The 27,321-nt window shown below is 40.1% G+C and overlaps 1 long non-coding RNA gene across 2 annotated transcripts in view; it reads left to right on the forward strand.

Annotated features, from left to right (window-relative positions):
• The window catches only part of LOC105738511, a 108,689-nt gene extending 81,906 nt beyond the window's left edge, over positions 1-26,783 (forward strand). For both annotated transcript variants that reach the window (XR_001114324.2, XR_004028711.1), the window contains 2 exons: positions 20,860-20,987; positions 24,361-26,783. This is a non-coding gene — a long non-coding RNA (uncharacterized LOC105738511). The remainder of the gene's footprint in view (positions 1-20,859; positions 20,988-24,360) is intronic.
• The last annotated feature ends 538 nt before the right edge of the window (positions 26,784-27,321 follow it).

Here is a 27,321-nt window from a genome sequence, read left to right on the forward strand (position 1 = left end):
GGGACTCCTTTGAAAACCTCCTTTTTTCTATTCTCCTCCTCTGTCCTCTCTTCACTGATAGGTAACTGTGTCTCCATACTATAGGACACTACCCTCAGATGAATCCTCCAAACTGGAAAGAGTTAATTTCCCAAACCTTAAACTGGTTGGCTTAGGATTGGGCTCAAGGGAAGGGAACCCAGAAGCCCAACATGCCAGAAAAAGGGTAAAGGTGTTTGTTTGTTTTACCAATCAGGCTTTCAGCCTTCCTCTTCCTATGCCAACTGGTAAAAGGCCTTGGGATTTTTCAGCTGTCCTTACCCCTCCCCTCATTTCATTTTCATACATGTTTTGTAATAACCTGGTTTGTCTCTTCTTGGCTTTAGGCCATCAACTACAAACAGTCATGCAACTGGAACCTCAGAGAATAGTCCCGTTTGCTGGGAACCCTTAGATAGGCCTTTAAGGGAGGTCTGACTGCAGTTTTTCCCAAAATAGCACCCCCTGTAAGCAGGAAGCAGTTAAGATTAGTCTTCGTCCTTACCCTTATCTTTATTCTAATGGCAGTTAGATGTACTTCCTTAGTGGGGGAGTGAAACAGCCAAGTATAAAGGGGTCCCCAGAGAACCTCTGACTGGCCTGCACACTGGGAAGAAAGTGCACTGAGGTGCATCACTCTTTTCCATTTTATTTATTTTTTTTAGTGCAAGGTAAAAAACAGTTACCACAAAAACATTTATGAAAAGTCAGTAACACAGCAGAAGTGTGGTCATTTATGCAGCTAAAGATTTTTTTTTTTTGAGACAGAGTTTTGCCCTTATTGCCCAGACTGGAGTGCAATGGCACAATCTTGGCTCACCACAACCTCCGCCTCCTGGGTTCAAGCGATTCTCCTGCTTCTTCATCCTGAGTTGCTGGGATTATAGGCATGTACCACCACACCTGGCTAATTTTGTATTTTTAGTAAAGACAGGGTTTCTCCATGTTGGTCAGGCTGGTCTCTAACTCACAATCTCAGGTGATCCACCCACCTCGGCCTCCCAAAGTGCTGGGATTACTTGAATGAGCCACTGCACCCAGCCTGCAGCTAAAGATTTTTAAAAATCGAATACAATTTATATCAGTAAAATGGCAGACTAGGAACTTTGAGGGAAAAAAGCAAGGAAAAAAAAAGAAAAAATCAACACTGTAGGAACTCTGTAAATTAATCAAATGTGTATGGAAACCTAGGGAATAAAATGGAGAAAAATGGCTGAATACCATTAAGAATAGGGAGCTTTATCCATTTTAACTTCTATTGATACTATTCCCTATATTCCAGCTTGTCTGAACCCGTGGAAAATATAACAGTTCACCTTATTGATACTAAAGAGAGCATGTCAGTGGTATACATCTTTCAAAGCCATATTCCCAAAGAAGAGTCACTATTTAACATGTTTTGTTGTCCCTGGAACACCCAACTTGAAAATCTAGTCATTATTTTGCCTGATTTAGGACTCAGTATTAAAAACCACTTTCTGTGGACATGACTCAAAAACATTTAAATACAATTGTTTTAGTTGCTCCAGCCTGAGATGATGGACATTAGGCAAACAATAGATTGCCCAACAAACTTAAGAGGAAAAGATGAGGAGTGAAAAATGTATATGGGCTTTGAAATGTTTCAACCAATTTGGGGGATACTAAAAAGACAAATGCATGCATAGAAATATGTGCATGCTAAAGAGAGATCTGAACAGGCCCTAAGTTATGACTTCTGGCTGACTTTTAGTATCTAGGTAAACAGAAAGTGAAGACTAAGAAACAGGTGCAAACCATCTGGCTGAGTGTTGAAGTCAATGCCCCAGCATGCACACTGAGACCCTTGGCAAAAGGGGATTATACTATTAACAATAAAGGAATAAAATGTGTCATAAAAAATACTGTGAACAATTGTATGACAAATTGAATAACATAGATGAAATGGACAAATTCATAGAATGACAGAAACTGTTGTAAATTACTCAAAAAGAAATAGAGATTATGAATATATCTGTAAGGCATAAAGACGTTTAGTAGGTATCTTAAATACTTCCAACAAAGAAAAGCCGAGATTAGATGTAACCACTAAAAAATATTACCAAATGTTTAAACGATGAATGGCACTACCCCTCAAACTATTCTAAAATATAGAATTAGAGGGAATAATTCTTAGCATATACTATGGGGCCAGTACTGTCACAATGCCAATGCCAGACAATGAATTAACAAGAAAAGAAATCTTCAGAATGCACAAGCTTCAGTAGCTGATTCGATCAACTGGAAGAAAGGATATCAGTGATTGAAGATCAAATGAATGAAATGAAGTGAGAAGAGAAGTTTAGAGAAAAAAGAGAAAAAAGAAATGAACAAAGCCTCCAAGAAATATGGGACTATGTGAAAAGACAAAATCTACGTCTGATTGGTGTACCTGAAAGTGATGGGGAGAATGGAAGCAAGTTGGGAAACACTCTTCAGGATATTATCCAGTAAAACTTCCCCAACCTAGTAAGGCAGGCCAACATTCAGATTCAGGAAATACAGAGAACTCCTCGAGATACAAGATACTCCTCGAGAAGAGCAACTCCAAGACACATAATTGTCAGATTCACCAAAGTTGAAATGAAGGAACAAATATTAAGGGCAGCCAGAGAGAAAGGTCAGGTTACCCACGAAGGGAAGCCCATCAGACCAACAGCGGATCTCTCAGAAGAAACTCTACAAGCCAGAAGAGAGTGGGGGCCGATGTTCCACATTCTTAAAGGAAAGAATTTTCAACCCAGAATTTCATATGCAGCCAAACTAAGCTTCATAAGTGAAGGAGAAATAAAATTCTTTACAGACAAGCAAATGCTGAGAGATTTTATCACCACCAGGCCTGCCCTACAAGAGCTCCTGAAGGAAGCACTAAACATGGAAAGGAACAAACACTACTGGCCACTTCAAAAACATGCCAAATTGTAAAGACCATCGATGCTAGGAAGCAACTGCATCAACTAATGAGCAAAATAACCAGCTAACATCATAATGACAAGATCAAATTCACACATAACAATATTAACCTTAAATGTAAATGGCCTAAATGCTCCAATTAAAAGACACAGACTGGCAAATTGGATAAAGAGTCAAGACCTATCAGTGTGCTGTGTTCAGGAAACCCATCTCACGTGGAGAGACACACATAGGCTCAAAATAAAGGGATGGAGGAAGATCTACCAAGCAAATGGAAAACAAAAAAATACAGGAGTTGCAATCCTAGTCCCTGATAAAACAGACTTTAAAACAACAAAGATAAAAAGAGACAAAGAAGGCCATTACATAATGGTAAAGGGATCAATTCAAGAAGAGCTAAGTATCCTAAATATATATGCACCCAATAGAGGAGTACCCAGAGTCATAAAGCAAGTCCTTAGGGACCTACAAAGAGACTTAAACTCCCACGCAATAATAGTGGGAGACTTTAACACCCCACTGTTAACATTAGACAGATCAATGAGACAGATAGTTAACAAAGATATCCAGTAACTGAACTGAGCTCTGCACCAAGAGGACCTAATAGACATCTACAGAACTCTCCACCCCAAATCAACAGAATATACATTCTTTTCAGCACCACATCCCACTTATTCCAAAATTGACCACATAGTTGGGAGTAAAGCACTCCTCAGCAAATGTAAAAGAACAGAAATTATAACAAACTGTCTCTCAGACCACAGTGCAATAAAACTAGAACTCAGGAGTAAGAAACTCACTCAAAACTACTCAACTACATGGAAACTGAACAACCTGCTCCTGACTGACTACTGGGTATATAACAAAATGAAGGCAGAAATAAAGATGTTCTTTGAAACCAATGAGAACAAAGACGCAACCTACCAGAATCTCTGGGACACATTTAAAGCAGTGTGTAGAGGGAAATTTATTGCACTAAATGCCCAAAAGAGAAAGCAGGAAAGATCTAAAATTGACACCCTAACATTACAATTAAAAGAACTAGAGAAGCAAGAGCAAACACATTCAAAAGCTGGCAGAAGGCAAGAAATAACTAAGATCAGAGCAGAACTGAAGGAGACAGAGATACAAAAAACACTTCAAAAATCAATGAATCCAGGAGCTGGTTTCTTAAGACTGTTAGCAAGACTAATAAAGAAGAAAAGAGAGAAGAATCAAAAAGATGCAATAAAAAATGATAAAGGGGATTTCACCACCAATCCTACAGAAATACAAACTACTGTCAGAGAATACTATAAACAACTCTATGCAAATAAACTAGAAAATCTAGAAGAAATAGATAAATTCCAGGACACATACACCCTCCCAAGACTAAACCAGGAAGAAGGTGAAGCTCTGAATAGACCAATAACAGGCACTGAAATTGAGGCAATAATTAATAGCTTAACAACAAAAAAAGTCCAGGACCAGAAGGATTCACAGCCGAATTCTACCAGAGGTACAAGGAGGAGCTGGTACCATTCCTTCTGAAACTATTCCAATCAATAGAAAAAGAGGGAATCCTCCCTAACTCATTTTCTGAGGTCAACATCATCCTGACACCAAAGCCTGGCACAGACACAACAAAAAAAGAATTTTAGACCAATATCCCTGATGAACATCGATGCAAAAATCCTCAATAAAGTACTGGCAAAGTGAATCCAGCAGCACATCAAAAAGCTTATCCACTATGATCAAGTGAGCTTCATCCCTGGGATGCAAGGCTGGTTCAACATATGCAAATCAATAAATGTAATCCAGAATATAAACAGAACCAAAGACAAAAACCACATGATTATCTCAATAGATGCAGAAAAGGCCTTTGACAAAATTCAACAACCCTTCATGCTAAAAACTCTCAATAGATTAGGTATTGATAGGACATATCTCAAAATAATAAGAGCTATTTCTGACAAACCCACAGCCAATATCATACTGAATGGGCGAAACCTGGAAGCATTCCCTATGAAAACTGGCATAAGACAGGGATGCCCTCTCTCACCACTCCTATTCAACATAGTGTTGGAATTTGTGGCCAGGGCAATCAGGCAGTAGAAAGAAATAAAGGGTATTCAGTTAGGATAAGAGAAAGTCAAATTGTCCCTGTTTACAGATGACATGATTGTATATCTAGAAAACCCCATCGTCTCAGCCCACAATCTCCTTAAGCTCATAGGCAACTTCAGCAAAGTCTCAGGATACAAAATCAATGTGCAAAAATCACAAGCATTCCTATAGGGCAATAACAGACAAACAAAGAGCCAAATCATGACTGAACTCCCATTCACAATTGCTTCAAAGAGAGCAAAATACCTAGGAATCCAACTTACAAGGGATGTGAAGGACCTCTTGAAGGAGAACTACAAACCACTGCTCAACGAAATAAAAGAGCATACAAACAAATGGAAGAACATTCCATGCTCATGGATAGGAAGAATCAATATTGTGAAAATGACCATACTGCCCAAGGTAATTTATAGATTCAATGCCATTCCCATCAAGCTACCAATGACTTTCTTCACAGAATGGGAAAAAAACTACTTTAAAGTTCATATGGAAGAAAAAAAGACCCCACATTGCCAAGTCAATCCTAAGCCAAAAGAACAAAGCTGCAGGCATCACGCTACCTGACTTCAAACTATACTACAAGGCTACAGTAACCAAAACAGCATGGTACTGGTACCAAAACAGAGATACAGACGAATGGAACAGATCAGAGCCCTCAGAAATAATACCAGACATCTACAACCATCTGATCTTTGACAAAGCTGACAAAAACAAGAAATGGGGAAAGGATTCCCTATTTAATAAATGGTGCTGGGAAAACTGGCTAGCCATATGTAGAAAGCTGAAACTGGATCCCTTCCTAACATCTTATACAAAAATTAATTCAAGATGGATTAAAGACTTAAATGTTAGACCTAAAACCATAAAAACCCTAGAAGAAAACCTAGGCAATATCATTCAGGACATAGGCATGGGCAAGGACTTCATGACTAAAACATCAAAAGCAATGGCAACAAAAGCGAAAATTGACAAATGGTATCTAATTAAACTCAAGAGCTTCTGCACAGCAGAAGAAACTACCATCAGAGTGAATAGGCAACCTACAAAAACCATCAGAAAGTGAGCAAAGGATTTGAACAGGCACTTATCAAAAGAAGACATTTATGCAGCCAACAGACACATGAAAAAATGCTCATTCATCTCATCAGAGAAATGCAAATCAAATCCACAATGTGATACCATCTCCCACCAGTTAGAATGGCCATCATTAAAAAGTCAGGAAACAACAGGTGCTGGAGAGAATGTGGAGAAATAGGAACACTTTTACACTGTTGGTGGGACTGTAAACTAGTTCAACCATTGTGGAAGACAGTGTGGCAATTCCTCAGGGATCTAGAACTAGAAATACCATTTGACCAAGCCATCCCATTACTGGGTATATACCCAAAGGATTGTAAATCATGCTGCCATAAAGACACATGCATACGTATGTTTATTGTGGCACTATTAACAATAGCAAAGACTTGGAACCAACCCAATGATAGACTTGATTAAGAAAATGTGGCAAATATACACCATGGAATACTATGCAGCCATAAAAAATGATGAGTTCTTGTCCTTTGTAGGGACGTGGATGAAGCTGGAAGCCATCATTCTGAGCAAACTATCGCAAGGACAGAAAAGCAAACACTGCATATTCTCACTCACAGGTGGGAATTGAACAATGAGAACACTTGGACCCAGGGTGGGGAACATCACACACTGGGGCCTGTCATGGGGTGGGGGCAGAAGGGAGGGATAGCATTAGGAGATATACCTAATGTAAATGACGAGTGAATGGGTGCAGCACACCAACATGGCACATGTATACCTATGTAAGAAACCTGCACGTTGTGCACATGTACCCTAGAACTTTTAAAGTATAATAAAAAAAATTCTAGAAAATAAAAATTCATTCCATTAAAAAAATAATTAGTAAATGTACATGTTTCCTTATTTCCACAAGCTGTCCTACCCAAGTAAACCTAAGTTGGGAGCTATGGGAATTCTGATACATAGCTGGACACTCAGAAGTACAGGTGACAACCTGCTACTTCCAATTAGTGTTGAAGCGGGGACATTCCTGTGAGATAGAGACCTCAACCTGTGAGGGCTCCATCTCACAAGATTTAGCACACTAGATCTTGTGAGATATCATCTTGTGATATCTCACAAGATCTGACACTATCCAACCCAACTAAATACTGTCAGAATTGAATTGAATAATGGAATACCCATTGGTGTCCAATGAAGAATTGCTTGGTGTGTGAGGAAATAATCCTCACATATTAATAATAGAAGTGTAGTGTTCTGTGCTGTGTTAGGTGAGCATAAAAGGAAATAAAGTTTGTCTTTTCCTCTAAGTTTCTCTGAAATCCCTTTCAAAACTGCAACAGTCTTTTCTTTGCAGAAATATACAAGCTAATCATAAAATTGGAAAATTGGGGCTCAGTATTGCCAAAACAATCTTGATGGAGCAGAGGAAATTTGGAGAACCACACTTCCCGTTTTCATAAATTACTACAAAGCTATAGTAGTTAAGACAATGTGCTACTGTCATAAGGGTAGACCTATATAAGGTAATATAATAGAATTCAGAGTCCAGAAATTAACCCATGCATTAATATTCCATTGATCTTAAAAAGGAGTGCCAGGACGATTTAATGGGGAAGGAATAGCCTTTTCAACAAATGGTCCTGGAACAAATGGATACGCACATACAAAATAATGGAGTTGCACTCATATTTCACATGTATGGAAATTAACTAAGAATAGATCAAAGGCGAATGTGAGAGGTAAAAGTATAAAATGTTTAGATAAAAAATGAAAATTTTAATGACATTTGATTAGGCACCTTTTTTAAGTATGACACAAAGATCAAGCAAGAAATGACAAAACAGATAACTTTGACTTCAAAATTTATTTTGTACATTGAAGGACACTACCATGAAAAGACAATCTTCAGAATTAGTGAAAACATTTTCAAGCCATCAATGTATCTGATTAGAGTCTAGTGTACATAACATACAATGAACACTTAAAACAACAATAAAAAGAGAAAAACAAAAATAATTTGATCAATTAAAACATAACCAAGTTATGTGAATAGATACTTCTCCAAAGAAGACATATATGTGACAAATGAACACACAAAATTATGTTCAACATCATTAATCATATAGGGAAATGCAAACCAATAAGATATTCGTTATATCCACCTGGATGGCTATAACTATTTTAATAAGGAAATAAATGGTATTGGTGATTTGCAAAATTTGAATCCTCATATATTGAAGGAGGGAATGTAAAATAGTGCAGCTACTATGGAAAATACTTTCACAGTTTATAAAATAATTCACTGTAGAATGCCAATGTGACCTATCAATTCTAATCCTAACTCTATAACCATAAGAATTGAAACCATATGTTCAAACAAAATCTTGTACACACAAAAAAAAGTCCATCAATGGTTAAACAAAATGTGGTATAGCAAAACAATAATGTATTGGGCCATAAAAATAAATTAATTACTGATATGTGCTCCAAAATGGATGAATGTTGAAAAGATGCTCCCTGGAAGAAAAAGGATGTCAAGTGTAGGCAATTTCATGGAGATAGAAAGTAGATAAATGTTTGCCAACGACTTAGAGATGAAGATGATGGAGAGTATATGTTAGTGAACATGGGAGTATGGAAAAACATTCTCTAATTAGATAGTGGTAATAGTTGCACAACATTGTGAATATACTGAAAACTGCTGAAGTACACATTTTAAAATAGTAAAATTTATGTTACATATCAATAATAAAAAATAGAAAAATAATATACTCTAATATATTTCACATTGTACATGCATACCAGTAGGCTGTATGACTCCATTTTATTTTATTTGTATAAATTTATGGGGTACAAGGGTAATAATGTTACATGGATATATTGTATAGTGGTGAAGTCAGGGCTTTTAGTATATCCATCACCAGAATAATGTACATTGTATCCATTAATTAATGTTTCATCTGCCAAATTCCCATCCTTGAGTCTACATTGTGCATTATTCTACACTCTAAGTCCATGTTTACATGTCATTTATCTCCTACTTATAAGTGAGAACATGAGGTATTTGTCTTCCTGTGTCTTACTTCGTGGGTCTCTTGAAGACAGCATAGTTTTAGGTCTTGTTTCTTTATTTACCTTGCCACTCTGTGACTTTTAATTGGGGCATTTAGCATATTTACATTCAAGGTTAGTATTGAGATGTGGATTTGATTCTGTCATCATTAGCTGGTTATTTTGCAGACTTATTTATGTGGTTGCTTTATAGTGTCACTGGTGTGTTTTTAAATCAGTGTGTTTTTTCAGTGACTGGTAACTGTTTTTCTTTTCCACATTTAGTGCTTCCTTCAGGAGCTCTTATAACGCAAGTCTGCTGATAACAAATCCCCTCTGCATTTGCTTGTCTGAAAAGGATTTTATTTCTCCTTTGCTTATGAAGCATAGTTTGGATGGATATGAAATTCTGGTTTTAGAATTTTTTTTTTTTAAGAATGTTGAATATTAGTCCTCAATCTCTTCTTGTTTGTAGGGTTTCTGCTGAGAGGTCTGCTGTTAGTCTAATGGACTTCTTTTTGTAGGTGACCTGACCTTTCTCTGTAGCTGCCATTAACATTTTTTTTATTTTGACCTTGGAGAATTCGATGATTATGTGTCTTGGGGATGATCTTCTTGTAAAGTATCTAACTGTGCTTCTCTGCATTTCCTGAATTTAAATGTTTGCCTTTCTATCTAGGTTGAGGAAGTTCTCATGGATGATATCCTGAAATATGTTTTCCAAGTGATTCCATTCTCTCTCCCCATCTCTTTCAGGTACACCATTGAATCGTAGATTTGGTTGCTTTACATAATCCCATACTTCCCAAAGGTTTTGTTCATTCCTTTGCATTATTTTTATGTCTGTTCTTGTTTGCCTGTCTTATTCCAAAAAGATAGGCTTCAAGCTCTGAGATTCTTTCTTTCTACTTGGTCTATTCTGCCATTGATACTTATGATTGCATTGTGAAGTTCTCACAGTGTGTTTTTCAGCTCTATCAGGACAGTAATGTTATTTCCTATACTGGCTATTTTGTCTGTCAACTTCTGAATTGTTTAATCATGATTTTTACCTTCCTTGGATTGGGTTTCAGTGTACTCCTGTAGCTCAATGATCTTCATTCCTATTCATATTCTGAATTATATTTTTGTCCTTTCAGCCATCTCAACCTGGTTCAGAACTCTTGCAGGAGAGGTGATGTGGTCATTTGGAGGAAAGAAGGTACCCGGGCTTTTTGAGTTGTCAGGATTCTTGGGTTGATTCTTTCTCTTCTTTCTGTGCTTATCTTCCTACAATCTTTGCTGTTGCTTATTTTATTTTATCCTATCTAATTACTTTGAGGGCTTGATTGTGGTATAAGTTGGATGCAGCCATTGATGAAAAGCATCAAACTCCGTAAAATATTTTAAGAGATTTGTCCTGAGCCCAATATGAGTGACCATGGCCTGTGATACAGCCCTCAGGAGGTCCTGAGAACATGTGTCCAAGGTGGTTGGGGTGCAGCTTGGTTTTATACATTTTAGGGAGGCATGAAACATCAATTAAATACATTTGAGAAATACATCGGTTTGGTCGAGAAAGGCAGGAAAATTCGAAGAAGGGGCTTCCAGTCTATAGGTAAATTTAAACATTTTCTTGTTTACTCTTGGTTGAGTTTGTCTAAAGACCTGGGATTAATAGAAAGGAAATGTTCAGGTTAAGATAAAAGATTACGGAGACCAAGATTTCTGAAGTCTCATAGTGGCTGCCATTAGAGACAATAGATGACAAATATTTCCTATTCAGATCTTTAAAAGGTGCTAGAATGTCAGTTAATATCTTCAGGATTGGGACAGCCTGGAAGAAAAAGATCTAGCTATATTATTAGAGAGTGTTTACATGCGCAAATTTCCCCCACAAAGGATGGCTTTGAAGGGCCATTTCAAAATATGACAAAGAAGCATTTTGGGGTAAAATGTTTTTATTTTCTTCTTTGTCACATAAGGTTATGCCAGAGTCAGATTGGAAAGTAAGTCACAATATATAGGGTTAAATAAAACCCATCAGATGATAATTTATAGTTTGTAGGGCATGACTCCTCAGATCCCTTACATAGGAATTTGGACAAGATTTAAAAATATTCAGATCTTAGTCCTTACAGCCAACTGGCTTCATTTCCGAAAGATTTTAGGTGGCCAGTGCTTACCTCCCAACTTTTGGACTGCATTCTCCAACTGTGGGGAACTTGTATTGGGTCTCAACTTTGTTCTCTGCCTCCTTGAATTTAGGAATTTACTGCGCTATGAGGGCCAAGGTGCTCCTAGACTGCTGTTCACTACACTCCAATGGGTAGTGTCAGCCAAAGCGTTTTATAGTATGTTTACGGCCAGATCCTTCCTCATTCACACATGCCAGCAGCAGCAGTAGCAGCAGCTACAGCAGTGTGGTAAGTTGGTGCCAGGGTGCCTGCCTTTCTGCAAATGTTCACCACAGTGGTGAAGGCAATGCAGGGTGGGAGGGAGGTACAGGCAGCCCCTGATGGTGGCTGTAGTCATGCTGGCAATGTTTTCGGCTCAGATGTTGGCTCATGGGGCACGTGGTCATGCTGGAGATGGTGCTGGCTCAAGGGTGGGCTTCTGGCAGGCACAAGTCTGGGCGCCTTCTCAGTGCTCCACAATCAGGAGTGGTTGCTCAGGGCAGGGAAGTATCCACTGTTTTCTGTTCAGTGTTAGTGCAAGAGCTCCAGCATCATTGATTGAAAAGAGGGTCATTCTTCAATGTATGTTCTTGTCAATTTTGTCAGAGATCAGTTGGCTGTAGACATGTGGCTTTATTTCTGGGTCCTCTATTCTGATCCATTAACATATATGTCTATTTTCATACCAGTTTCATGCTGTTTGGTTACTATAGCCTTGTAGTATAATTTGAAGTCGGGTAATGTGATGCCTCCACCTTTGTTCTTTTCACTTAGGATTGCTTTGGCCATCTACACACTTTTCTGGTTTTGTGTGAATTTCACTATTGTTTTACTAATTCTGTGAAAGAGTAACATTTATATTTTGACATGATTGGATTTAATCTCTAGATTGTTTTGATCAGTATGATCATTTTAACTATATTAATTTTTCCAATTCATGAGCATGAGATGTTTTTCCATTTGTATTATCTATGATTTATTTTTGTCAGCGTTTTGCAGTTTTTCTTTCACTTTCTTGGTTAAATATATTCCTGAGTATTTATTGTAGATATTGTGAATGGAATTTCCTTCTTGAGTTTGTTCTCAGTTAAGATTACTGTTGTATAGATAGGCTACTGATTTTTATACCTTTCTTCTGTATCCTAGATCTGTATTGAACTCATTTATCCAATCTAGGAGAGTTTTGGTTGAATCTTTAGGATTTTATAGATACATAAGCATAACATCTGCAAATGGCAATAATATCACTTCCTCTTGTCCAACTTAGATGGCTTTTATTTCTTTCTCTTTCCTGAATGCTCTGGCTAGGACTTTTAGTTCTATGTTTAATATGAGTGGTGAAAGTTGCGTTCTTGTCTTATTTACGTTCTTAGAGGAAAAGATTTCAACTTTTCTCTATTGACTATGATGTTGGTTTTGCATTTCTTGTATATGGTCTTTGTCATTTTGAGTTATGTTCTTTTTATTCTTAGTTCATTGAGGATTTTATCATGAAGGGATGCTGAATTTTATGAAAGGTTTTCTCTGTGTATATTGAGATGATCATATGATTTTTATTCTCAACTATTTTTATATAACGTATCACATGTATTGATGTGTGTATATTGAACCATCCTTTCATCTATGGTATAAAACCCACTTGATCACTGTGTAATATCTTTGTGATGTGCTGTTGGATTTGATTCACTAGTATTTTGTTGAGGATTTTTGCTTCAATGTTCATCAGTGTTATTGGTCTGTACTTTTTCTGGTTTCTATTTTCTGTGTCTTTGTTTGGTTTTTATATCAGGATGATACTGGCTTCTTAGAATGAAGTAAGGGAAATTCTCTCCTCACATTTTTGGAACAATTTCAGGAGTATTGGTATAATTCTTCTTTGTAGGTTTGGTAGAATTCAGCTGTGAATCTGTATGGGTATGGATTTTTTTGTTTTTGGGGTTTTCTTTTATTACTGTTGCAATTTCCTTCTTCATTGTTGGTCTGTTCTGAATTTCCATTTCTTTTTCTTTTTACAGTTTTTGGGAGGTTAATTGTGTCCCAAAATGTATCTATTGTCTTTAGGTTGTTAAGTTTGTGAGCATTTAGTTGTTCAAAATAGTATCTGATGATCATTTTTATGTGTGTGGTATGAATTGCAGTGGTTAGTCAAGCTAGTGGTTTATCAGTTCTGTTTATCAATTCTTTTTGTTTTGTTTTGTTTTGTTTATCAGCACAAAACAGAAATCCTTTTTGTTTTGAAGAATGAGTTTTTTGTTTTATTGATTCCTTTGTATTGGTTTGGTTTTTGATGTAGTTTATTTAGTTCTGCCATGATTTATTTGTTTATTTATTTTCTTCTGCTAATTTTGGGTTTGATTTGTTCTTGGTTTGGTTGTTTCTTGAGGTGTAACATTAGGTTGTTATTTTTTGATTGTTCTACTTTGTTGACGTAGGCATTTACTGCTATAAACTTTCTTCACTTTGCTATATCCCAGAAGTTCTGGTATATATTTCCATTTGTATTCATTTCAAAGATTTTCTTAAATTTCTGTCTTAACTTTATTGACCTAAATATTCAGGAGTGTGTTGTTTAATTCCTATGCATTTGTATATTTTCAGTGTTTCCTCTTGGTATTTCTGTTTTCTCCATTGTGGTCTGAGAAGAAACTTGATATGATTACAGTTTTTAAAAATGTGTTGACTTGTTTTGTGGCCTAACATATGGCCTGTCTTGGAAAATGTTCCGTGTGCAATGAGAAGAATGAATGTTTATTCTGCAGTTGTTGGGTAGAATGTTCTATAAATGCCTGTTAGGTCTATTTGGTCTAAAGTTCAACATAAATCCAAAGTTTCCGTGTTGTATTTTTTGCCTCATTGATCTGTCTAGTTCTGTAAGTGGGGCGTTGAGGTCCCCCATTATTAATGAATTGCTGTATATCTCTTCTTTAGGTCAACTAATATGTGTTTATGAATGTTGGGAGCTTTGGTGTTGGGTGCATATAAATTTAGAATTGTTATATCCTCTTACTGAATTGATTACTTGGCCATATTTTTTATAATATGATTATCTTGCCCTTTTTTACTGTTTTTGTTTTAAAGACTGTTTCATCTGATATAAATATCGTGACTCCTGCTTTCTGTTTCTATTTGCACATAATTTTTTTCCACACTTTACTTTCAGTTTAAATGTATCTTTACAGGTAAACTGAGTTTCTTGTAAGCTTCATATGGTTGGATCATAATTTTCTAAATCCATTTTGTCAATCTGTGTCTTTTAAGTGGAGCATTGAATCCATTTATACTCAGGGTTAATAATGTGTTTAGTAACATTTAGTTACTGTCATATTGTTAAAAAAATAAAAATGTATAAAAGTATTCTCCAGGCCAGGCGCGTGTAATCCCAGCACTTTGGGAGGCCGAGGCAGGCAGATCACGAGGTCAGGAGATTGAGACCATCCTGGCTAACATGGTGAAACCCCGTCTCTACTAAAAATACAAAAAGTTAGCCGGGCGTGGTGGTGGGCTCCTGTAGTCCCAGCTACTCGGGAGGCTGAGGCAGGAGAATGGTGTGAACCCAGGAGGCGGAGCTTGCAGTGAGCCAAGATCACACCACTGCACTCCAGCCTGGGCAACAGAGTAAGACTCCGCCTCAAAATAAATAAATAAATAAATAAATAAATAAATAAATAAATAAATGAAAGTATTATCCAGCTGTTTCATAAATTGTTACTCTTTGGTGATATTCTATTGAATCACCATTTGATTTATTTCTCTTCATCCTTTGTGTGATGGTTTTATAATACCTGTGAGGTTAGTTTTTCTGGGTATTTCCATGAGGGTGAATATTGACTTTTAATTTCCATGTTTAGGATTCCTTTGGGAATTTCTCATAAGTTAGTGCAGTGGTGATGAATTTCCTCAGCATTTGCTCCTCTGGAAATTATTTCTCCTTCTTTGAAGCTTAATCTAGCTGGATATAAAATTGTTGATTGCAGCTTTTTCTTAACCGTTTGATAATACTATCCCATTCTGTTCTGACTTTTAAGTTTTCTGCTAGTATGTCTTCACTTAGTCTGATAGGGTTTCCTTGTGGGTCAGTAGACACTTTCGATAATTTTACAATTCTTTTTTTCACATTTTTTGACAGTCTGATGAAAGTATGCTATAGTGAATTCCTTTTTATAATGTATTTTCCAAGAGATTGTTGGTCCCCCTGTATGTGTATGTCTACATTTCTTTGCATAATCTGGAAGCTTTCATCAATTATTTCTTTAAATAGGTTTTATATCATTTTTAAAATTTTTATTCCTTTTTGGGAATACAAATAATTTGAAAGTTTGGTAGCTTTTAGTCCCATGAGTCTTGAAGGCCTTTCTCATTCTTTTTTATTCTTTTTAAAAGTTTTTGTCTTCATGGGCTATTTGAACACACCTGTCTTCAAGTTCTGAGATTCTTTATTTTGCTTGTTCTGGTATATTGTTGAAAATTTGACATGATTTTTTAAAGATATTTATATTCTTGATAAGTTGATTGTTTGTATTCTGAATTGATTTTGTATTTCTTTGTATTGGTTTCAGATTTTTTCTTGCATTTCATTGAGCTTTTTAAAAATCAATATTTTGACTTATTTGGTATTTTGAGGATTTTTTGTTAGAATCTATTGCTAGAGAATTACTGCGATCCTTTGAAAGTGTCATATACCTTGCTTTTTCATGATTCTTGTATCTTTACATTGATCACGGCATATCTGGAGTATTAGTCCTTTTTTATTTCTGAATGTACTTTCATGGGGGAGGCTATTCTTGATGTGACTCTGGTGTATGTTGTGTAAAGCTGTTTGGCTGTGTGCAGTGGCAAAGATTGTATGATTTCCTTGCTTCTAAATACCCTTAATATGATCTTTCACAAATGCCAGTAATCTTTCTCAAATGCCAAGTATACTAAATGGGTGAGTGCTCTCATGATTTCCTGAACTGAACAGCTGGGGTGGCATGCCTCATGCAGGTAGCAGTGGTCATAAAAACATTTTATCATTCCTGAGTGTTGTGCTCTTATGTCAACTGTTATTGTAATGGGCTGTGCAGATTCACCTCCATGCCAGTAGTTGGTGCCTGCAGGTTAGAGCCAGCTAAAGTGATAGCAGAAGTATTTATGCCCAACCTCTTTATCTGAGAAAATTGCTCAAGTGGCCCAGGTGGTGCATTATACCATGGAATGTTCAGGGGCATGAGTCTCATGTTCTGCCTTGGGTTGGAGGTGAAACTAACTGGAACCAGGCTTGGGAAGCCTACACTCAGGATCCTCAATGGTGGATTAAAGCACCAGCCCTATTGGGGGTGGCATCATGGTACTCGGGCCTCTGTAAAAATGCATGGGTGAGGGGCAACTGCTTCTTCATCAAGGTCTCAGCACAAAGAGGGAGGGGTGGTGCCAGTGCCACATTCTTAACCAGTGGAAGTGAAATGTGCTTCCCCCTCACACCCCAGACCTGACATCATTCACTCTCCTGTACCAATTGTGGTAGGCAGTTTGAATATTTGGCTAGTCACTACAATTTGCTTCTAGTTTCCAACAAAGTCCCTAGTATTAGAAGTCACTGACTTGGTCAATACCATGCCTCCCAGGAAATTCTCTTCCTGCTCTGGTCCCAGGAGAGAAGCTCAGTTCTGGTACCAGTAGCTGGAGTCCACACTACACTTATGTCTCTGTTCTGGCTGTGGGAGCTCCTCCTGTTTGAGCCCTAGTTGTCCATGCCCCAGTGCAAGTCTCTCTAATGCCAAAGACTACCACTGCCACAAGCTCCCTTAACCCCACAGAGTTTGCCAAGAGTTAAAATCTAGAATGTCATTTTTCTGTAGGTACCCAAGTCTGGGGAAGTACATGGAACGCTTCCCAGAGCAGTTCCTTCTTACAGTCGCCTGGCCATTACCCAAGTTAGATCTAGGGATTCAGAGAGTTCAGGTGCTCTCCTGTGGCCTGGATTTCACCATTCCGCAGTGGAAAAGTGAACTGCAGAGAAGCATTCACTCATGTTTTCCCATGTTGGGGATTTGTACCCAGTATTGAGCTGGTCCCAGCCAAGAGAACTTCATGCCTTCCTTCTGTTTCCCAGATTCAGAACTTTTTTTCAGTTTTCTACTTAACTGCTGTGTTCCTTGTTATATATTTTTCAGAGAAGAACCGCTATTTTTGCTCGTCTAAATGGATTAGGCATGTTGGAAAAATCTCTAGTCAGTAATCTTGAGGAAAATAAAGTATATGTATATTTCTTAGACTCATCTTCTATATTGTATTTAAAATAGACTTTTTTAAATACTGCTTTTAGTGCTTGTCCAATTTTTAATTATTTTTCATTTTTATTTCTTTGTGTTGGCAATATTGGGATAAATATTTTCCTTGTTTCTTTTTCATTTAAGTGAATTGCATGCTAGTATCAAAATTTTACCACACATATTTATTGTTCCAATCCGAGAGGTTTTATTTCACCCTATCATTGATTTATAGATAACACAAACAACTGCTGGGTTGTTAGAAATAAATAGTCACTTTGTTGTATCATTTGCTCATTTCATTTCAGAAATTGATCTGTAATTATTTTACTCAAACATTTTATTATAAAATATTTAAAAGTTCAGAAATATTGAAAGAATTAGGTTTTGAACATCCAAATATTCATAGCCTTCTAATATTAACATTTTACTATAATTGATTTTTCATCATATTATGTATTTATATTGCTATAAATTTATTAATATACCGTTTTATCTTTGCAAAATAGTATTTAACATTAATAATGAAATATTTCTAACAGGCACAATAGTAAAGTGATTAACATAAATTCCTAAATGCATACCATCCAACTATTAAATTATAACATTTTTATACTTGCTTTAGCTTCTCTTTAAACAAATAATTCATTACAAATGAAATTAAAATATTTTTTGTGCTATAATGTAATCTTATTTCCCTCTCCTTCTTGTGTTTATTTTTCCATGTATATTATTAAGATCCTAGTACATATTTTAGTATATAAGAATAACATTTATGTTGTTTTGCATGTTTTCAGTATTTACCAAAACAGTTTCATTTTGTGTATTATCCTGGGGTGTTCCACCCAATATTTTGTCTGTGAAATTGATGCATGTTGATCGTGTTAGCCTAAGCCACGCCATTTTGCAGACTACCACCATTTTACAAACTCTGGTCAGAATGGAAAATTCCACCAGGGCCTGAGCTGTGAGAAACATCCTGTTGGAAAGGTCCCAGGCCTAAACCCTGAGGGCAATAAATTCATCCTGTCAGACAGGTTCCAGGCCTAACCCCTGACCGCAGTAAATTCCTTCCTAAAGGATTTTCTCAACAATCCCCGATTTTCTCAACAATCCCCGACCTCTCCTGCCCAGGCCTAGAACTGCCCCAGCCTGTAAGAAGGACTGGGGCTCTGACGCTAGCTGGCATCCCCTATCTGCAGGCCTTTCTCCCAATAAACCTGTGTTGCCCTTGAGCCGCCTCTGCTCCATTCCTTTCTCCCTTTCATTCTAACATTTGGTGGCAAAACCTGGGATGGCGTCTGGATCCCACAAGGGAGAGATACTTCCTTGCAACCTGGGAAGAAAGAGGCAGCGGCAGCTCGCCCTGGGCTAATTCCCAAATCCTGATTGGCCCCCGGTTCCCAGCCCTGTCCACTTTCGTCTTTCTATGGAGGAATCCTTTCTCTTGGCCCAATCCTCCCACCGCTTTCTCCTTCCCCCTCTTTCCTCTCTGTGGCTCTGGCAAGGACCACTCCCATTGCATCCAACACCAGCCTCCAATTGTGGGTGAGGTTCCCTTTCCACCCTCTGGATTCGTCTCATATTTCTGCCTGTTAGCCAGAAAACCCCAGCCAGGTAAGAGGATTCCCCGGTCACCACTGGGTGACCCTGGCCTGCCTTCTCAGGGGATGCCCTCAAAATACACACGCTCTGACCACTTTGGTTTCTGGGGGACCGTGAAGAGCTACGGGGGTGCCCCGGCTCTTCTCCAACCCTTCTCATGGTTAGAACTGGGATACTCACTCCCCTACTCCACATTTTTCACCCTCCCAGCCACTCATATGGGGCAGGGCTCCTCAAAATCCCCTCAAGACACCCCTCTCAAGATGTCTCATCTGGAACCTCCAAGCACTGGGCTTGGCCGACTCCATTAAAACTAAATGCCTTATTTTCCTTTGTAATGTGGCCTGGCCCCAGTATAAGCTGGACAATGATGGCTGCTGGCCCAAATGGGACTTTTGACTTCCAAATTCAACATGATTTAAAAAATGTCCTCCAGCACAATGGCAAGTGGTCCGAGATGCTCTAGATCCAGGCTTTTGCCAATTCCCTCTGTCAGTCCTGTTCACCTTACCAGCTGCTCCTCTTAAACAAGAAATCTGCCAAATTGCCTCCCCTTCCAGACAAGCCCTCCTCCTCCTCTGATTTTTATCCAGACGACGAATCCCCACCCGCCCCCCAGCCCCACTCCCACCACCGCCTCCTCCTCCTTCCCCTTCAGCTCCCCCACCCACTTATTCCAACCCCCCTCTCCTCTGCCCTCTCCCCACCATAACTGATCTCATACTCAGCCCCCTTCTGCTGCTGAAAACCAGGCACAGGCCCTTGTGGGAGGTTATGGAGACTGAAGGCATAGTCTGAGTTCATGTTCCTTTCTCTGTAGCTGATGGCTCTCAGATTGAAAAGAGACTTGGCTCCTTTTCCACAGACCCCACATCCTTCTGCAAGGAATTTCTGTATATCACTCAATCTTACGACCTTACCTGGTATGACATTTCTGTCATCCTCTCCTCCTCCCTCATCCTGGGGTACAGGGAACATATCTGGATCAGGCCCAAGCAGACACCTTCCACTGACTAGATGCTGCCCATAACCCAATCACAACCACAGCTATTCCCAGAACTGACCCTAGTTGGGATTATCAGGCGGCTTCTGCAGACAGACAGAAACTAGGCCGTATGATAACATGCCTCCTAACTGGCATGAATAAAACCGCCCTTAAGGCTGTCAAGTATGAAAAGATAATTAAATCACTCAAGGCCCCTGACAAAAACCCTGGTCTTTTTTTCTCCTGCCTTTCAGAGGCCGTGATTAAATATACCAGCTTAAGCCCTGACACTGCCGAGGACAGAATCTACCTCCACTTACACGTCATTTCCCAGTCAGCCCCCGACATCCAAAAGAAACTCCAAAAACTGGAGGATGGCCCTCAAACCTCCCAAAGAGACTTAATCAAAGTAGCCTTCAAGGTCTTTAACAACAGAGAGGAAGAAATAAAAACCCAAAAGCTTAAAAGAGACCAGGCTAAATACCAGATGCTGTCAGCTGCCATACAACAGGATTTCCCAATGCATACAAAAATCCTCAACCTCATGACAGTCCCCATCAGGAGTCTGTTTTAAGTGTAGCCAATAGGGTCCCTGGGCAAGAGTCTGCCCCAATCTTGTGCCGCCCTCAAAACCTTGCCCCATCTGTGGTATCAAGGGACACTGGAAGTCAGATTGCGCTCAACAAGACTCTTCACCCCACTTGACCACCTCTAACTCAAACAGGTCCTGCAACACTGGTTCCAGTCTGGCAAGCATTCTAGACCTGGCTGCTGAAGACTGACGGGGCCCGGGGTCCACTGCCCCCACCGCCATCACCACCTCGGAACCCAGGGTAACACTGTCAGTCTCTGGTAAGCCCACGCTCTTCCTTTTAGATCTGGGGACTAGTTACTCAGTTTTATCAGAATATTCTTGACCCCTCCTCAGTTCTTCTGTCTCTATTGTGAGAGTTAATGGAATACCCTCTAGGCACATACTGGTCCCCTATTATGCAACCTATTCAATACCCCCTTCATCCACTCCTTCCTAATTATCCCTTAGTGTCCTGCCCGTATCTTGGAGTGGAATATACTGAGTAAATTCCAGGCCCCCATACAACTAGCCTCCTCCAATTCTACCCCTTTTATTTTACTCTGCTACCCAGATGCTTCCCTCTCCTCCCCCTCATCTTCGCTATCCACCCTGTTACCTTCTGTCAGTCCTGAAGTGTGGAACGTTTCTAAACCCACAATAGCCACACATCACATCCCAGTCAAAATAACCTTCCAAGACTCCTCCATTTTCCTTCATCAGCCTCAATATTCCCTTAGCCTAGCCAGCCTCAGAGGCCTCAAACCTATTATCTGTAAGCTTTTACAAGCTCAGATTCTCAAACTTGTTAACTATCCCCACAACACCCTTGTCCTGGCTGTCAAAAAAAGACAGATTCTACCACTTGGTCCAGGATCTCCATGTCATTTACCAAGTGGAGGTACCAACCTATCCAGTGGTCCCCAACCCCTATACTCTACTCTCCCATATTCCCCCATCTACCACACACTTCTCTGTATTGGATCTAAGGGACTTTTTTTTTTTTTTTTTACTATTCCCTTGGATCTGGCTTCCCAAAGTCTTTTTGCTTTCACCTGGTCAGACCCAGATACTCACACATCTACCTAACTAACAGACTGTACTCCCACAGGGGTTCCAGGATAGCCCCCTCTTATTTGAGCAGGCTCTCACCAAGGAACTAATTGAGCTTCCCCTTGTTCCTAGCAGCCTCCTTCAATACATCGATAACCTCCTTATGTGTAGTCCCTCCTTTGATCTATCCATCAACACATCACCTAACTTCTAAATTTCCTCCATGGCCAGGGATATCAGGTTTTACCTACGAAGGCTCAAGTAGCCCAAACCCAAGTCACTAACCTTGGACTCACCCTAACCCCTAATTCTTGAGCTATGCCAGCCCGATGGAAGGAGCTAATACAGGATATTTCCCTTCCCCACACCAAGAAGGACCCTTCCTTTTTGGGCCTTGTGGGGTACTTCCAGCTGTGGATCATTAACTTTGGCCTGTTGACCAAACCACTCTGCACAGCATCACGTGGGTCCATCCTAGAAACTTTTGGACCCAGCTTGCCCATTAACTCCCACTTCTAAAAACTGAAAGATGCCCTTTTAATGTCCCAGCACTAGGACTACCCAATCCCACTAAACCATTTACCCTGTATGTTCATTGTAATCAAGGCCTTGCCCTTGGACTTCTCTGCCAAACCTGTGGCAACACTCCACAAGCTATTGCATACTTCTGAAAACAACTGGACTCTGTCATCCAAGGCTGGCCTCCATGCTTGAAAGTTCTGGGTGCAGCTACATAGCTGGCCTCAGAGGCACAAAAACTCACCCTCTACCAGCACATTACTATTGCATCTTCCCATAACTTATGGGACCCCATGAGCCATTGATCTCTTCTTTTCCTCCCGCCATCCAGCTTACAGCAACCCTCTAACACCTTCCAGAGATGTAAAATTCTAAACCCAACCACCCTCCTCCCTATAAGTACTTCCAATTCTGAATCCCCCACTCTTGCCTAGACCTCTTAGCCTCCCCCTCTTCCCCTTTCCAACACATTTCAGAAGCCCCTTTGTGGAAGGAACCCACATGGTTCATTGACGGAAGCTCTTTTAAGGAACCATATCTGGCATCTGGCTATGCCATCATCGCCGAAAACAAACTCCTAGAATCCAATGCTCTCTCACTGCATGTCACCACACAACAAGCAGAACTATTTGCCCTAACCAGGACCCTCACTCTAGCAAAGGGAAAGAGGGTCAACATTTACACCAATTCCAAATATGCATACCACGTCCTACAGTCTCACACTGTAATCTGGCAGGAAAGGGGTTTTTCTAACTACAAAAAGAACCACCATAATAAATGGCAAACTCATTCACAAGCCACTGGAGGCAGCTAAACTACCACTAGAGGCCATCATTATCCATTGCAAGGGACACCAAAAGGCTACAGATGCCATAACCAAGGGAAACTTCTTAGCAGATTCGGCAGCCTGACAGGCAGCCCTTAGAACACTATTGTTATTGCCCATTTTCCCTAGCATACACCCAAGAAGAAAAAAGTGCCTTGCTGGCTCCAGGGCTGTTCATAAGGAAAGCTGAATTTACTTAGACTACAAACTCATCCTACCCAAGACCCAAAAACTTTCTCTTCTCACCCACATCCATAACCAATTCCATATGGCTTATCTCCCATTGCTCCAATTTCTAAAAACCTGTATATATTCCCTTACCATGGCCATCAGCTTGGACCGCCTCACTAAAGGTTGCTCTGCCTGCAGTCAGACTTCCCCTCAGGGGCCCTTAGACTGCTTCCTTTTCCCTCCCTTCAGGCCCAAAGGCCAGTTGCCGGGACAGGATTGGCAAATTGACTTCACTCATACGCTCCCCCATAAAGAAAGTCTGATATCTCCTCACAATAGTAGATACCTTTTCAGGTGGATAGAAGCCTTTCTTACTACCACTGAAAAGGCACACACCATTGCCTCTACCTTCCTCACACACATCATCCCTTGATTCAGCCTCCCCTCATCTATACAACTGGACAATTGACCAGCACTTTTCTCCCAAGTCACTCAACAGGTTTCTAAGGCTTTTAAACATCATGTGGGTTTTTCACATTCTCTATCATCCCCAATCCTTGGGTAAATTTGAACAGGCGAATGCCCTCTTAAAACAACAGTTAACCAAACTTTCCCTAGAGATCAAAATGAAAACTGAATATCACTTCTTCCCTTAACCCTTATGTGCCTCAGGGCCCTCCCCCGAAAACCTCTAAATCTAAGTCCTTTTGAACTTATGTATGGACATTCTTTCGTCCTACAGAACTTTGCTCCATCCCCTCCCTTACAGGACACCTGGCCAGCACTGCACCTCACTCAACACCTAGTCCGACAGTACACTGACACTCACCTCCCCAAACCTGAGGATTCTTCCCAATTCACTTTCTTACCCTTACAGCCGGGAGACTGGGTCTGGGTAGCAGACAGCAGACCCCTCCTCCCCTCTCCAACAAAATGGAAGGGTCCCTATCAGGTTATATTCACCATCCCTGCTGCTGCAAAGTTAACATCCTTTGCCTATTGTATACACCATTCCAAATTTAAAAAGGCACCCGACCCACACCCCGAAGTCTCCTCACCCTGGAAATATTCTTCCTTTCCCACAGGACCAACCTTGCTGTGCCTAACAAGAATTCCAGAAGTCACCCATCCGAAAGGCACTGGCCCATGACACTCTCCACTTCCAATCTTAAATCTTTTACTTCATACCTTGTCTCAGATCTCTCCTGGTACCCCTTCCCCACGCCCTTAGATAATCCATCTCAATTCCTCATGCTAATTGAGGAGCTATGGCTGCAAGGCACCTTCCAGGATTTCACACCTACACAAATCTCCTTTTTCTCCTTCTGCCTTCTCTGCTTATGGGATATTCTGAGTCCCCACCCCCAATCACTGACAGCTGGGCCCCCTTCGTCAGCCTCACACACCACGTATTAAGTCAGTCACAGTCTCCCCTCTCCTCTAACTGTTGGATTTGTCTTTCTACACACACCCAATGATTCACAGCTCTTCCGGCCGACCTACTTACGTGGACACAGTCCAACATGAGCTTACACATTTTTTACTTGGCTATACCATTCTTGGCTGATTCATTTCTGAAACTGGTTCATAACCTGGAAACTCAACTAAACACCTTTCCTCCAAACTCAGCTCTCTCAGCATGGTTTCAGGTAGGGCTGTTGCCCTCCTTCACCTAATCGCTTCTGGACTAACATCCATACAAACCAACACAACATCATCTAAACCACCAATATGGGGGTACCATTTCTGTGCAAACTTCCTTAATATCCCCACCCCCCTTATGTCTCAGCTGAACCTACCCTAATCCAGCCCACGCCACAATGGTGGGACAGGTTCCCCAGTCCCTATGTGGTCTTATTTTTACCCCTGCACTCCCTGTAGACCATCAATTCTACACCCTAATTGCAAAATCAGATCCACCTCTGCCTGGCAGAAGGTGTTACGCTTTTCTGGCTCGTCTACCATCCACACATCCCTACACCTTGCCACCGGATCCTCTTTTCTTTCATTCCATCCAATTCCTGGCTTCCCCGCTGCCAACTCTGCTCTCTATGTCTCCAGTTTAAAGGTGCCCCCTGGAAAAAATGTAACAATTCCCTCACCTGCGACTGGTACCTGACAGCCACCACACCAGGGCAGCAACGGCTAACAGTTGATAAAGACAATGTCTTTCTCTCTCCAAAACCAAACAGCCTTCATCAACTCCCCAGCCAAGACTCCCTATCAGGCCCTTACAGGTGCCGCTCTGGCTGGCAGTTACTCAATTTGGGAAAACGAAAGCACCCTTTCATGGCTACTTACCTTTACCTACAACTTCTGCCTGTCCACCCCCAGTCTCTTCTTTTTGTGTGGTACAAACTGATATCTTTGCCTACCAGCTAACTGGTCAGGAACTTGCACCTGGTCTTTCAGGCTCCAACCATCAACATCCTACCCCCTAACCAAACTATTCTAATTTCTGTAGAAGTCTCTATCTCCTCTTCACCCGTAAGAAATAAATGGGCTCTACATCTCATCACCCTGCTAACAGGATTAGGCATCACTGCTGCACTAGGCACTGGAATAGCAGGCATAACCACCTCAATCACCTCATACCAAACGCTATTCACAACCCTTTCTAACACCGTAGAAGATATGCACACTTCCATTACCAGTCTCCAATGACAATTAGACTTCCTCATAGAAGTCATCCTTCAAAACTGGAGAGTGCTGGACCTACTAACCCCTGAGAAAGGGGGTACCTGCATATACCTCCAGGAAGAATGCCGTTTCTGTGTTAATGAATCTGGCATTGTTCATATCGCAGTTTGTAGGCTTCATGACATGGCTGCAGAGCTTTGACGTCAAGTCGCTGACTCATGGTGGCAAGGATCATCCCTTCTGAGACGGATACCCTGGGTTGCCCCCTTCCTAGGACCCCTGATCTTCCTCTTCCTGTTACTAATGATTGGGCCATACATATTTAACCTTGTATCCCGCTTCATTTCCCAAAGGCTGAATTGTTTTATCCAGGCAAGCATGCAAAAACACATTGATAATATCCTTCACCTTTGCCACGTCTAATACCAGAGCCTACGAGGAAGCCATTCGGAAGCTCCAGAACCCAGGCCCTAATCACAACGCCCCTATCCAGCAGGAAGCAGCCAGATGATCAACGACGCCCTTTTTCCTTTTTATACTAAAGTAAGAAATAAGAATGTTAGCCCAAGCTGCACTATTTTGCAGACCCTCACCATTTTACAAACTGGTCAGAGCGGAAAATTCCACCAGGGCCTGAGCTGTGAGAAACATCCTGTCAGGCAGGTCCCAGGCCTAACCCCTGGCTGCACTAAATTCCTTCATTATCAGCAGCCAAACACACCGCCCCCACCCCATTTTCACAACAATCCCAGACCTCTCCTGCCCGGGCCTGTAACTGGTCCAGCCTGTAAGCGGGAAGGGGGCTCTGGTACTAGCTGGTACCCCCTCTCCGCAGGTCTTTCTCCCAATAAATCTGTGTTGCCATTGAGCTGCTTCTGTTCCGTTCTTTTCTCCCTTTCATTCTAACAGATCAAACTACTTTATTCAATTCTGACTGAGGTATAAATATTCCATTTTATGAAAATCATATACTTAATCCATTTTACTTTAGTTGTATGTCATTTTTTGCTACTACAAACAGTATTCATTCAATAAACATTTTAGAATATATTTCTTTTTGCACCTGTGCAAAAGTTTTACTTCAATGTAAATATCTTAAAGTAAAATTATTTTATTGAAGGACATACATTTGTGTTTTATCCCATGGAACTTGAACAGGAAAAAAGATCTTCAAAATATGGACTCCCAGGGATGTGAGTTTAGTACACCATAGTATAGTAGATCGTACTGATTGTTACCAATAAACACAAAGGCAATTGGAAAAATTTAAGATTTTCTACCTAGTACAAGGATGAAATACCAAGGTCTGCATAAAAAATACACATAGTAGTCATAAATGATGAGAGATTATTATGACAATTTTTTCCAAAGAGCCCCAAGGCCAAGCCCCTGGCTTTATAAAAGAA

Source organism: Nomascus leucogenys, chromosome X (genome assembly GCF_006542625.1).
Source record: "Nomascus leucogenys isolate Asia chromosome X, Asia_NLE_v1, whole genome shotgun sequence".
NCBI lineage: Eukaryota > Metazoa > Chordata > Mammalia > Primates > Hylobatidae > Nomascus > Nomascus leucogenys.